The 13,727-nt window shown below is 37.0% G+C and overlaps 1 protein-coding gene across 1 annotated transcript in view; it reads left to right on the top strand.

The window, feature by feature from the left end:
* The window catches only part of LOC136838709 (uncharacterized), a 500,953-nt gene that overhangs the window by 138,394 nt on the left and 348,832 nt on the right, over window positions 1-13,727 (top strand). The gene's annotated exons all lie outside the window — the stretch shown is intronic.

Here is a 13,727-nt window from a genome sequence, read left to right as displayed (position 1 = left end):
CATTACTGAATCGTAATCCAGAACTGGTTGCTTCGTCATGTTTCCTGTACGGGTATATGCCACTTTTTCTGAGGCCGTAGTATAATGTAATATTCGTTTAAGATATCGACGTTCATTGTATCACATTTTTGTTAGTGTAAAAGTAGGCTATGTATTGAAGGCTATAACGACCTTCTTAAAAGATTGTGAAGCACCTGTCAGTGACCCCCGTAGTGGAGTAGTGCCGTCAGTGCGCCTCCCGTGGTGCACTGTAGGCATTACTTAAGGTTCTTTGCAGCGTCCCTTGGGCCCCTAGCTGCAACTCCTTTCATTCCTTTTACTGTACCTTAGTTCATATTCCCTCTCTTCCATCTGACTCTCCACCCTCTCTTTGGACTGGTGGGTACCGTTCTCAGCTAGCACTCTGCTGGCCCCGCGTTCGATTCTCCGACCGGCCAGTGAAGAATTAGAGGAATTTATTTCTGGAGATAGAAATTCATTTTTCGCTATAATGTGGTTCGGATTGCACAATAAGCTGTAGGTGCCGTTGCTAGGTAACCAACTGGTTCTTAGCCATGTAAAATAAATCTAATCCTTCGGGCCAGCCCTAGGAGAGCTGTTAATCAGCTCAGTGGTCTGGTTAAACTAAGGTATACTTAACATTTGTTTCACAGTGCAACTGCTAGGTTTTCCTCCTGCTGCACCTTCCAAACCTTCTTACTGTCAGTTTCCCCTTCAGCATTCAATGACTTCTTAGGTCCCAGCTCTTGGCCTTTGGCCTAAATTCCATATTCCTATATTCCTGTCAGTTTCCTTAGAATAACTTGGAAATCCTAAGCAGCTTCTCTTGACTGTAAGAATTGCCGAACTCGATGAAAGAATCCTGTCAGGTGTAGGAATGCCCTTCTCCTGTTCTTAAATAGAAATTAACCTTTTCTACTGTATATATATACTATATATATATATATATATATACTGTATGTATGTATATATATATATTATATACATACATATATATATTTATATACATATACATACATACATACATAAATACATACACACCAGCCCTGGGTATTTGAGTATGTTTTCACTAGGAATGATTACAGCATGAGGACTCCCTGATATATTATCGAGACGAAAGTGCCTAGCTGTAAACACCGATATGGTCCCACTCTACTTCTTGTATCTCTTTGACTAACAGCTGATTGTGTGATTCGTGCACATCAGCGGAGTTATCGTAACTGCTGAGTGTATTGGTACTTTTACTGTGTTCAGAACTAGAATATCTGTTGTTTCTGTAGTTGTTCTGTTTCTTTTGTTTCTGTTATTGTTCCGTTTCTGTTGTTAAGCTGTCTGAGTTTGTTTCCGTTTGTTTTCGTAGTTATAAGATTACATAAACTGAGACCGTCACGCCATTCCGCTTTTGACAGCGGCGTTAGGCCTAAGTGCCATTTCACTGCCTATAAAGGAAGATAAGAAAGAGAGAGCGGTCAGACTTGTTATAAAAAGATAACAATCGAGAAGTCTTTGCGGTAAGGGGGAACGGACTTGGCCAATTATCTGAGAAGGTGGATGGAAGTCCGAACAGTCTGATTTAGAGGGTAAAGCCCGCTTCTATTCTAACCTAGCCCTCTGTTCTCAGACCGTTACATTTCTTCTCCAGTAGCTGATGCAGTTTGTCGACTGATAGCGGCTTCAGCACAGAGGCGACCTGAATGCTCATGAAAACGACCAGTGGTCAATGATTTCAATTTGTAGCAAACCAGAAGCCACTCCCACCCTCAAGCGGTGCACTGTAGACATTACTTAAGGTTCTTTGCAGTGTCCCTTCGGCCCCTAGCTGCAACCCCCTTTCATTCCTTTTACTATACCTCCATTCATATTCACTCTTCCATTTTACTTTCCACCCTTTCATAACAATTGTTTCATAGTGCGACAGCAAGGTTTCCCTCCTGTTACACCACTGAAACCTTTTACTCTCAATTTCCCTTTCAGCGCTGAATGACCTTACAGGTCCCAGAGCTTGGCATTTGGCCTAAAGTGTATAGTCCATTGCACACGTGCACTGTGTAACTGACAAAACAAGTCTTCCTTGTGTACATATTTTTGCCACCTGATACTGTCAGTTGCCCTGGTCCTCATGAAATTTGACTGGTAATCTGCGTTCAAGTTCGGCGACCAAGATAACCATTAAATTTTGTCAAGGTTCTTACGAGTATAGTTGAAATACACGGCCTGATCGTATGCTTTTTAATTTTTTTTTTTTTAATTATTAGATCATTGATATTGGAATATACAAAAAATGCAGGCCACTTAGGGCCTGCAGAGACCATTTGATGAAGCACAAGAGCAACTCGTAATATATAACATATAAATTACAATATATATATATATATATATATATATATATATATATATATATATATATATATATATATATATATATATATATATATATATATATTTCTTACTCACATCGGGGATCGAACCCCGGCCTCTCAATTGAAAGGAAAGGGCGCTGCCAGATGTGAGTCAGATTTATTTCTGTTCCACACGTGATTGTGTTGATTGCTTATATATACTGTATATATATATATATATATATATATATATATATATATATATATATATATATATATATATATATATATGAGCTTTCCTAGATAGTGACCCCCAAGGGTTTTGGGAGGTCGTTATCTAGACTAATAAATTTCCTTGGGGTCATTATCTTTATGATATTTACTGCATTTTGTTTTTGTTTTTACGGTAATCTCAACGGGATCGTACTAAATACGTCGCAAAAGGTGGATACACCAGGTTAAAATCCTTGGGGTCACTGTCTAGGAAAGATTATACATATATATATATATATATATATATATATATATATATATATATATATATATATATATATATATATATATATACATATAGTGTTGGAATGCAGGTTATTGAAAATCATTCGAATATCACCCAGCTCGCCAGTTTAAAACATCGAGTCAGTGGCCCTTATGGGCTTGTTCCATATGAATAGGGTTCATCTTTTGAATAATAAAACTCGTGAAATTAGAAGCAAGTTGAATGTTTGACGGAAAGAAAAAGATTGACAAAGCAGATTGATAATATAGCTTGTCAATTCATCTCAACGTCTAATATAATCTTCTTTGCATTGAATTCTTTCAACTTTTCAGGATGTTCTGTATAACTGACAAACAGTTACGGGTTACATAACCTCCCTCCAACTTTATTTTCAGAGGATAACTTATATAAATCACAATTTTTATTTTATTCTCCTAATGACTTTAAAGTATTACTTAAACAGCATATGTGTATAAATCATTCAAGTGAGTTTATATAAAATAGTTTTCACTTTATGTCGATACCGAGTTTTCTAGGTACTACATAGATAGCATATGCGTCTATAGTTCTGCCCCAGGAAAGTGAATAGGAATCTCGCGTTCGTTACACAACAAACCTCCAAGTTACAACTCTCACTCTATTTTGATACTAAGCGTTCTAGGCATTGCATGGACAGCATATGCGTCTATAGTTCTATCCCAGAGTTGAGCTCCCTCGTTCGTATCACAAAGAACTATCCCCCCCCCCCCACCCCACCCCACCCCAGCCCCCGCCTTCTTCTATGACCAGCGTGAGCTCAGGGAGATGAGGTTGAATGGGAGGGTCCCTGGGGCTTTCATTCTCGTAACGGGCCTTTTTATTATGGTAACAGGTTCATGGATAGCACAGCGCATACGGGGCGATGGTTTTCGGTCATTCTTTTAGTGCGTGTGTGTGTATGTGTGTTTGTGTACACACGTGCAATAGGCACTTGGAGACATAGTCCATTAATAGAACTGTTATGTAAGACGCGGGAATGTTGCTTGTGACTTTTTTTTTTATTGACGGTCTTCTTTGAAAATGTGGCCATTAGTTTTATGTTGACTTGCCTGTCCAGACCAGACAGCATTACTTCCCTTAATTAACTGGATTATCCAGGCATTGCTGCTTTCTTCCCGTGATCGTGGGCGGCGTGAGCTTCGCGTTTTTCATTATCGTGTAATATTTTATATTTTGTTTCTGTACCGACCACGTTCTTTGATCAGATCTGTTGTGTGTTGTGAGCGCTTGTGGGAAAGGCATGTGTTATAATAGAAAACTTTTTCACTTCAAGTTTGTAGCTTTTCCCGTATCGGGGAGGGGGTAGTGACGTCACTGCACCTCACGCGGTGCACGGTAGGCATAGCTTCAGGTTTTTTTGCAGCGTCCCTTCGGCCCCTAGCTGCAACCCGTTTCATTCCTTTTACTATACCTCCGTTCACATTCTTTTTCTTCCATCTTGCTTTCCTACCTCTCCTAACAATGGTGCAACAGCGAGGCTTTCCTCCTGTTACACCTTTCAGACCTTTCTACTCTCAATTTCCCTTTCAGCGATATTAGATTGTTGGCTTTTGTTATGCATGGAAAATAAAGGTTTACTTTTAATTGTTGTGAATTACAGTGCATTCATTTGACTTACTTTTTTCGGACGTAGAACTTGTGGACGAGTTTCTCACAGAATATTCCTCAGTTCATTGAATTCTCAAAGTAGGTAATTTATGTGTAAGTGGATCCCTGGCCCACTGGAAATTGGAATGGAATTTAAATTTCTAGAAGGATGCTGAGAATTATTCGCTTCACTCTACGTCTTGAAAACTGCTACGTAGCGAATGCGATTATAATGATTTTAAATAGTTCCTGTTACTGACTGACGAATAGTTAGAAGGGATTCAAGGCTTTAGAATAATTGCTTTTAATGTAACAGACATCAAAGCTTACCCTGTATGTATATATATATATATATATATATATATATATATATATATATATATATATATATATATATATATATATAATATAGTCAACACACAATCACGTGCAGAACAGAAATCAATTTCTGAATCACATCGAGATCGAACCCAGGTCTTTATATTGAAAGACCTTGGGTTCGATCCTGAAGTCAAATTCAAATTATATATATATATATATATATATATATATATATATATATATATATATATATATATATATATATATATATATATATATATATATATCACTGAGATAGAACCATTTAGCATGACTTTCAAACTGGAAAAGCCCCAATTTGAAATTAGTAAAAGAAAATGGAGCAAATTCAAGCTATTGAAAGAAGAATTTGGGAATTAATTACTGTTCTTGGAAATGTAATGGGAAAAGCGCCAAACGGGCTTACTTATTCATTTTCTTTTCTTATTTCAAGGCTTCCAGTGCTCCTGAAATATTCGAAGGAAGAGAAACTTAGAGGTCACGGTGAAAGTGGCAATTCGGACTCTAATATTTAAATGTATCTTTCATTGTTTCCTGTATCATTCGAAAGAATGCTGAATCTTTCAAATGATACCCGAAGAATCGTTTATCCCATGAAAAGATTGATTCTTTACTTATTCAAATTATTAAAATTGTTCTTGAAACTTTCGAATGGTTCCTGAATAGTTATAATTATTCTTTGAACGTTCCGGTGATTCCTGAATCGTTATAATAATTGTTAGAACGGTCCATTGATTCCTGCATCGTTCGTTTTACTCCTGGATAGTTCTAAATGGTCCGTGAATAGTCGAGACGATGCGTAGAAAAATTTTCGCCAGAGAGAAAAGGAAGATTGTGAATAAAAATATACACATAGAGGAAGCCTTACAGACGCAAAAAACAGTGTGCATGTAAAATCATTTTTCAAGCATTGTGTATTTGTTTTGATATATTACTTTTGTAATTGCATACGTACGAAACTATTATGTGTAGAGAGTCAATATGCCATGGTAGAGTCTCAGAACTTTGACATTATTCAATAATAAGTCTTGACAATAGTTAGACTCATTCATGTTAGATTTTTTTGTGTGAGTTGCATGTTTACTATTTTAAAATTGAGCGGATTATCTAGACAAGTTGGAACCGTTAAAGTGTTTGAACAAAAGGAGAGGAATATTTGTAATAATTTGAATTGTACAATGACGAAAATCCATCCGTATGCCGCTGCCCGATTCCAGAAGATATTAATCAGCAGATATTATTCACTCTACGGCATATGGTCAAAAGCAACAAAGCCCATCCTCCTCTAACGGAGAAACCAAGAATGCAGCTGACCCACTGCATGGTAATAATAATGCCCCGTCTGGCTGGATGCTGCTCTGCCCCGCCCCAGAGAAGAACTAGGGGATGGGGAGAGAGAGAGAGAGAGAGTGTAGGGAAAGATAGAGGTCGATTTGATTTTTCCTATAGCTTGCACTTAAATCTGTAGAGAAGAAGAAGAAGGAGAGAGAGAGAGAGAGAGAGAGGTGTTATCCATAGCTTGCACTTAAATTACTGTAGAGAAGAAGAAGAAGAAGAAGAAGAAGAAGAAGAAGAAGAAGAAGAAGAAGAGGAGAGGAGGAGGAGGAGGAGAGAGAGAGAGAGAGAGAGAGAGAGAGAGAGAGAGAGAGAGAGAGAATGCGAAGTAAGTTACTCCTTATCTTTAAACATTGTGATCATGCGTTCCAGTTCTGGCACGCACACACCCTCTTCGTCTTGTCTTCTTCTCGTGGGGTTAGTCATGGAATTCTGCGGTCGTGGTAGAGATTGATATTGATTTCTTGTTTTATTTGCCTCTTTTCTTGCTGGTTCCGTTTAGGGTATGGAAAGAGTGACCATGTGCCAAGAGCATTCTCGAGATTTCTGTGATCATATGCTTTGGTAAGAAACCAGTTTCAGCACAGTGAGTGTATTTTGAAGGTGTTGGAAAACAGTTCCGCTTTAGAGGGTCAAAAGCCAATAAAATGCAAAGTGGAGAAGAGTTTCCAGGACGTCTGTAGAAAATGGAAATTTTACCCTTGGAAGGCGGGGAATGGGATTACAGGCTTCAATTGTAAGGAAAGAAACAAATGAAAAAGAACACCTTTTGAGGTCAAAGGAGGTAACTCTTCCAGTTAAGCTTGTTTAGTAATGAAAACAATTCCAGAGCACCTACACCTGTCAGTTATATCGATAAGTACATCAACAGTGATGTGTGACAGTATTCTTATATTTGGCTGGAATTAAATGGAAAACTGCCAGCGTAGAATTTCAAATTTATTGGTCAAATTATACAGACTTTGTAAAAGTAACATTTATAAAGATTAAAATCATAAAAAATCATGATATAGTCTAAATTAAAGCAAAGTAGAAAATGAAAAGAAATCTTAGATCAGTACACAAATCTGTAGGAGCTAAAAACTGAGTGACATTCTCCCTTATGGAAGGGAGGACGTCGACTGTTCCGTACTAAATCTCCTGCGTTCCAGATGCCCTAACCTTCTTATGTTCTTATATTTGTGAAAGCGCCAAAGGAACCGAATCATCTCCAAGTAAGATGATGTTTTATGCTTCACTGTGACCACCATATATTGTTCCTGTGATACGTCGCAACTTCTTGCGACAACAGTAGCACGAGCGGGAATGATATGATGTGACGTAGTTTGGAAGAAGGTCGAATAGCACCGCGTCCAACGATTTCAAGATGAAGTTTTTGCATTTCTTGTTAATTCGGCCAGCAATAGCCTTTGATAACAATGCATACACAGTGCAACTAACAACTGCAAAACCAGCAAGATATAGAAGCAAAAGGTCTCATAGATTTAGGGGTAAAAATACTAATTCAGTCCCCACTACTATAGGTAAGCGTTCTTCATGTCCCCTGTTGATCATATCAAGGTTTCGTAACTGGAAAACAATGTCCCATATAAGTGGTTGCCGTTTTAACCAGTAGGCTACTAGCGCCGTAGTGTATCGTGACTTGTAAATGCTTGGAACACCAGACCTAGTGAGTCCTGTGATCACTAGTCACTAGCAGTCCTTACTTATAAGCTGATGGTCAGGCCTTTATATCACTTATTTCTAGGATGCGAAAGAAATACTCTGAATTCTTTATAATAAAATACGAATGCCTTCATTTGAAGGTACAAATCCTTTAACAGTTTTAACAATTTTCTTCTGTTTCCTCTTTTCGTAGAATCTTACTTTGAATATCATTGATACATGCTCAGTAATAATAATAATAATAATAATAATAATAATAATAATAAATAATAATAATAATAATAACAATAATAACCTTGCCCTCTTCGGTCTCTTCGTATAAAAATCAGAATTTCTGTAGCTCTAATATACGCTAGAATGAATATGCAAAATCGAAATTGATTCCCTTATTGTCTAGTATATAGTCTCGTTGCACAAGACAGAATAAAAAGTACAGATACCTAAGCTGTCATTGTTACAGTAATGTGGGTTGCTAGAGTGAGAATGACTAATTTTCTGCATGTTTTCATGTTATAGTTTTAACACTTTCATTAATTTTATGCATAAAGTCCAGCCTTTTGTAAATCTTTGGGGATCTCCGGTTTGTAGAAATAAAACAAATCTACTTTTTTGCATTCCATAATTTATTCATCATTTTTGTTTTTAAGATGAAACAAGTAAAAAATACGTCGAAGTTTCTTCGGTGCAATCGAGTTTTCTGTACAGCCACTACAGCGTATAATCAAAGCCACCAAAAATAGATCTTTTTTGGTGGTCTCGGTATAATGCTGTATGAGTCGCGGCCCATGAAACTTTAACAACGGCCGGTGGTGACCTATCCTATATCGTTGCCAGAAGCACGATTGTATCTAAATTTAACCTTAAATAAAATAAAAACTACTGAGGCTAGAGGGCTGAAATTTGGTATGTTTGATGATTGGAGAGTGGATGATCAACATGCTAATTTGCAGCCCTCTAGCCTCACAAGTTTTTAAGATCTGACGGCGGACAGAAAAAGTGCGGACAGAAAAAAGTGAGGCCATAATAAAGTGCGGACGGACAGGCAAAGCCGGCACAAAAGGTTTTTTTTTTTTTACAGAAAACTAAAAAGAATCTTATTTATAAACTGATTAGTTGAAGGGCGTAACTTAGCAACCCTCTGAATGTTTAGTTTGTATTTTCCATCAGTTTACATTTAGGTAAAAATTGTAGCCGACGCTCCTCAATAATATCTCGCATGAGCAACTTTTCTTGCATCCGTATGAATCGTTGATAAATTTATCACCCCTGTAGCGGGGTAGTGCCGTCATTGCACCTCACGCGGTGCACTGTAGGCATCACTGAAGGTTCGTGCAGCGTCTCTTTGGTCCCTAGCTGCAATCCATTTCATTCCTTTTACTGTACCTCAGTTCATATTCTCATTCTTCCATCTTACTTTCCACGCTCTCGTAACAAATGTTTCATAGTGCAGCTGCAAGGTTGTCCTCCTGTTACATCTTTCAAACCTTTTACTGTCTATTTCCCTTTCATCGCTGAATGACCTCGAGGGTCCCAGCGCTTGGCCTTTGGCCTAAATTTTATAATCCACTCCATTTCGCAAAATTTATGACCGAAGATCTTATATTGGTGGGAAAATTGTAAATCAGCGACTTGAATTTTATATCAGTATTGAATAAGATATCGTATACAGTACCTTTGGTAAAGGTTGATTGCAACATATCAAAAACAGTTTTAATTTTACTTCTGATCCGGTGAGTTTTTCCTGCAGTCTTCTGTCGGCTCTGAATTTATAATGTTAATTAAGGCTTCTCTCCGCAGTTGTTCTCCTCACCCTTTCTGCAGTGCCATGACTCAGGGGAATAAGGAACACTCATTATTATGCTCAGTTATCTGTCAGGTTTTGTAAATTTCAAAGCCTGACATAAACTACTTAATCACGTAAATTAATTTGTGTGGTATCACAACAGCAAGAAAACCAATGAAAATTTGTGATAGATCGATAGGTAGATATATTTTACACACACACACACACATATATATATATATATATATATATATATATATATATATATATATATATATATTTATATATATATATATATATATATATATATATATATATATATATATATATATATATATATATATTCAGATCTCGCAGTTCAAATGATATTTGCATCAGCGTTGTAAATTTCAGAAAATATATACAGTAAATTTTACGAGTGAACGCGAAAAGCAAGTAATTACCCACTCCACTAACACATGATTGGGCAAATGATTTCCGAAGGGAATCAGACGATAGGGCGAGATTGGTTTATTCCCCGGAAGATTGGTTTCGGGGAAAGGAGACATTTGGATGGGATTTTTAAAGGATTTTACAATAGATGCTTTTAAGGGGTATTGGATGAGTGAGCTTTCGTTTAGTTAAATGGGATAGAAAGTTGCTGGTTCACAGAAGTGTGTTCAGATTTAGGAGAAATGCGATCGCCCACAAACTGTAGAGAGGACACATATTCGATATATATTATATATATATATATATATATATATATATATATATATATATATATATATATATATATATATATATATATATATATATATATATATATATTTATATATATATATGTAATGTATGTTTATATATGTGTGTGTTTGTATATATATATATATATATATATATATATATATATATATATATATATATATATATATATATATATTTATATATATTGTGTAATGTATATATAGATTTATATGTATACATATATACAAATACACATATACATGCACACATAAATGCACATGCGCGTATATATATAAATTTATTAAATACTGTTCAACAGCGTTGTGAAGTGATAAACAATTATCAAAATAGTAAAAGCGCTAACCGTATTGTATTCCCGGAAAATATAATCGCGTCATGATTTCGACAACACTAAACAATTCGGACGATTCGAATCTCTGATAATAAAGGAAATAGCCCTCCCAATTTTCCAAAGGGTAGACGACTTATCTGGAAGAATATCATCGCGCTCGAGGGCTTCCATAGAGTCCTAGGGCGGAGGTCTATTTAGGCCACGGTTCCCCTTAACAGTCACAGGGAAGTGATCTCAGATGTCGTTGAGGATTTATTGTTGTCTAATCCCCAGAGGACGAACCCTTCCTTCCTGTGTTGCAAATGCTTGTGTTGTGCGCTGCATTTTAGTTGTTCTTCTTGTTGTTGCCTCATTTCCGTGGGAGTTCCCGTCCTCCCTTCATTACAGACGGATGGGAAGGACATCCGTGTCTCGGTATAGGATTCTTTGAGACCGTATGGAGTTGTTTCTTTTTTCTGTAAGCAGAGAAACTAATACGGGTAAAGGATTCTGCGAAACTTGTTACAGCCTCTCTCTCTCTCTCTCTCTCTCTCTCTCTCTCTCTCTCTCTCTCTCTCTCTCTCTCTCTCTCTCTCTCTCCTTCTCTTCTTCTTCTTCTTCTTCTTCTTCTTCTTCTTCTTCTTCTTCTTCTTCTAGTGGACTGACGGACGTGGACGAATGAAGAGAGAAAAGACTATTAAATATTGTCAGCTGAATGCAGAGAAGGACTAAGGATTCTATATTTCTGAATTAAAGACTTGAGGAGTGAGCAAATCTGTTGTCTTTCTAGGTTTAGTATCTGTAGAATAAATCAAGAGAACAGTGGCCTTACATCTTAGCCGAATTCAGTCGAGAGTGGGAATGTAAACATTGTCTTTGATGGGATGAAAACCTTTCGTTCACTTATAACTAGGATATGGTTCAAAGGAAACCTTTTTAGGCATTGAAATGGTATCACGAAGGGTAAATAGTTCAATATTAGAGTCTGTGGCGGTTTAACTCGGATTCCAATATATGAATTGTCTTTAAGTGGTTTCAGGTCCACTTTTTTCAAAACAAATTCTGAATGATGAAACACTTAGATTTATTGATAATCGGATTAAAATTCAATTGAATTATGGTACTTCCGTTTTGGTAATTATGTACTTTGGTAATTATGTACTGTTAATTGTATTGATGTGGTGTAGTGTTTATTATAGGAAGTTTGTTGACATATTTTATAATATTATTATTAAGGATCGCTTAAGCGCTTTTTTTTTTTTTATATCACCACCATCCAGCCATGTTTGTGGGTTTTCTTCAGGTAAGAAAAGAGCATTCTCTCTCTCTCTCTCTCTCTCTCTCTCTCTCTCTCTCTCTCTCTCTCTCTCTCTCTCTCTCTCTCTCTCTCTCTCTCCCCAAACATACACACACACGCACACATTCCTATGCCTAAGTAATGTGTTCTGTACTTTAAGAATGCAAGGCAGGCATTCGTAAAGTGCTACAGATTCATTCTGCTCTTAGCAGCAATTGTACGTACAATGGTTTTTTTTATACATTTGAATAGTCGTATAGTTTTTAAGCGTACGTTATCCTCGTCCTCTATCAAGATAAAGTCATGAGTAAAAGGAAAAGAATTAAATAGAGGTAAAGTCTTGATATAGAATATTGTCCTTTGTATTTGCTATTTTTATCAGGTTTCGTCAATGATAATTGCGCTCATAGTAGGACCTAAAGATTTGTACATCATTAACCCTTTGATTTCGGTTGTAACGTATACGACGCATTTAATAAACTGGCCCGGAACACTGTTGTGTCGTATACGAGCACCGGTAATTTCCTTTTATGTGAAGGACTGATGATTGAAATACTGGCCTCTTTTTCTTGATATGGTAACAGTCTGTCAGTTGCCATACAGTGAATTCATATAAATTCACGTGTTTCCTAAAATTCATTAGTCTTCATCAAGATGTCACAGGAGGACGGGTCAAGGGTACGACATCCTCGAGTTGACCGCCGGCAGATCGAGAGAAGAGCTCTCGACGAGGATAACTATTTTATAGACCTTCTCGACTCATTTTCTGGATATGAAAATGAATCGGATTTAGAAGGAAATGAAATGGATAATTATGGTCCTGGTACAAGAGACAGTGATGAAATATCAACCGACAGTGAAAATGACGAAAATCTGCCACCTACAAATGAAAGCCAAGGTGTCAAAGGAAGGCGGAGACAGCGAAGTGACCCAGGTGATGAGTGGGAGTGGGCTGCCAGCAATTTCCAGCCCAGAGATTTCATATTTGACAGCAGTGGCAGTGGCATTACGTCGAAATGTAATGTGAATGAAAATTCAAAGGAAGTAGACTATTTTTTGAATTTTTCGACAACGAATTTATGGGGCTGATTGCTGAAGAGACAAACCGTTATCAGAGATTCCTTGTTGATACGCTAGGAGATGCAGTGCCAAAGTATTTGCGAAAATTTTGCTCAGGTTACTGTGGAGGAAATGATACGGTTCCTTTGTGTGATTATGATCATGTCGCATATAAGTAAACATCGCATCGTAGATTACTGGACTACGCTTGAGACATTCGAGACAAAAGGAGTGAGAAGGCTGATGGCAAGGGACAGATTTCTTCAAATTCTACGGGTTCTACATTTCGTTGATAATTCACAGGAAACAAGCCCAGATAATAAACTAAAAAAATTAAACCCGTGCTCGACAGTGTGCGTAGAAAATTCCGGGAAAAATTTCAACCTTTCCAGGATTTATGCATAGATGAAAGTTTAATGTTATGGAAGGGAAGGCTAAGTTTCAAGCAGTACATTCCAGATAAAAGAAGTCGATTTGGAGTGAAAATATTTGAACTTTGTGATGCCAAAACGGATTATATTGTCGATTTTATAATCTATACTGGAAAAGATACAGAGATATTGGTAGATGAGGATCTAGGGGTATCTGGTTCTGTGGTAAAAACATTTATGGCCTCGCATCTCGGAAAACATCACATCCTGTATTTCGATAATTGGTATTGCAGCCCAAAACTGCTCAAGTATTTGGGCGACAACGAAACAGGAGCATGT

Source organism: Macrobrachium rosenbergii, chromosome 5, assembly GCF_040412425.1.
Source record: "Macrobrachium rosenbergii isolate ZJJX-2024 chromosome 5, ASM4041242v1, whole genome shotgun sequence".
NCBI lineage: Eukaryota > Metazoa > Arthropoda > Malacostraca > Decapoda > Palaemonidae > Macrobrachium > Macrobrachium rosenbergii.
The sequence above is the reverse complement of the archived record's forward strand: the minus strand, read 5'-3'. Positions and strand labels throughout refer to the sequence as shown.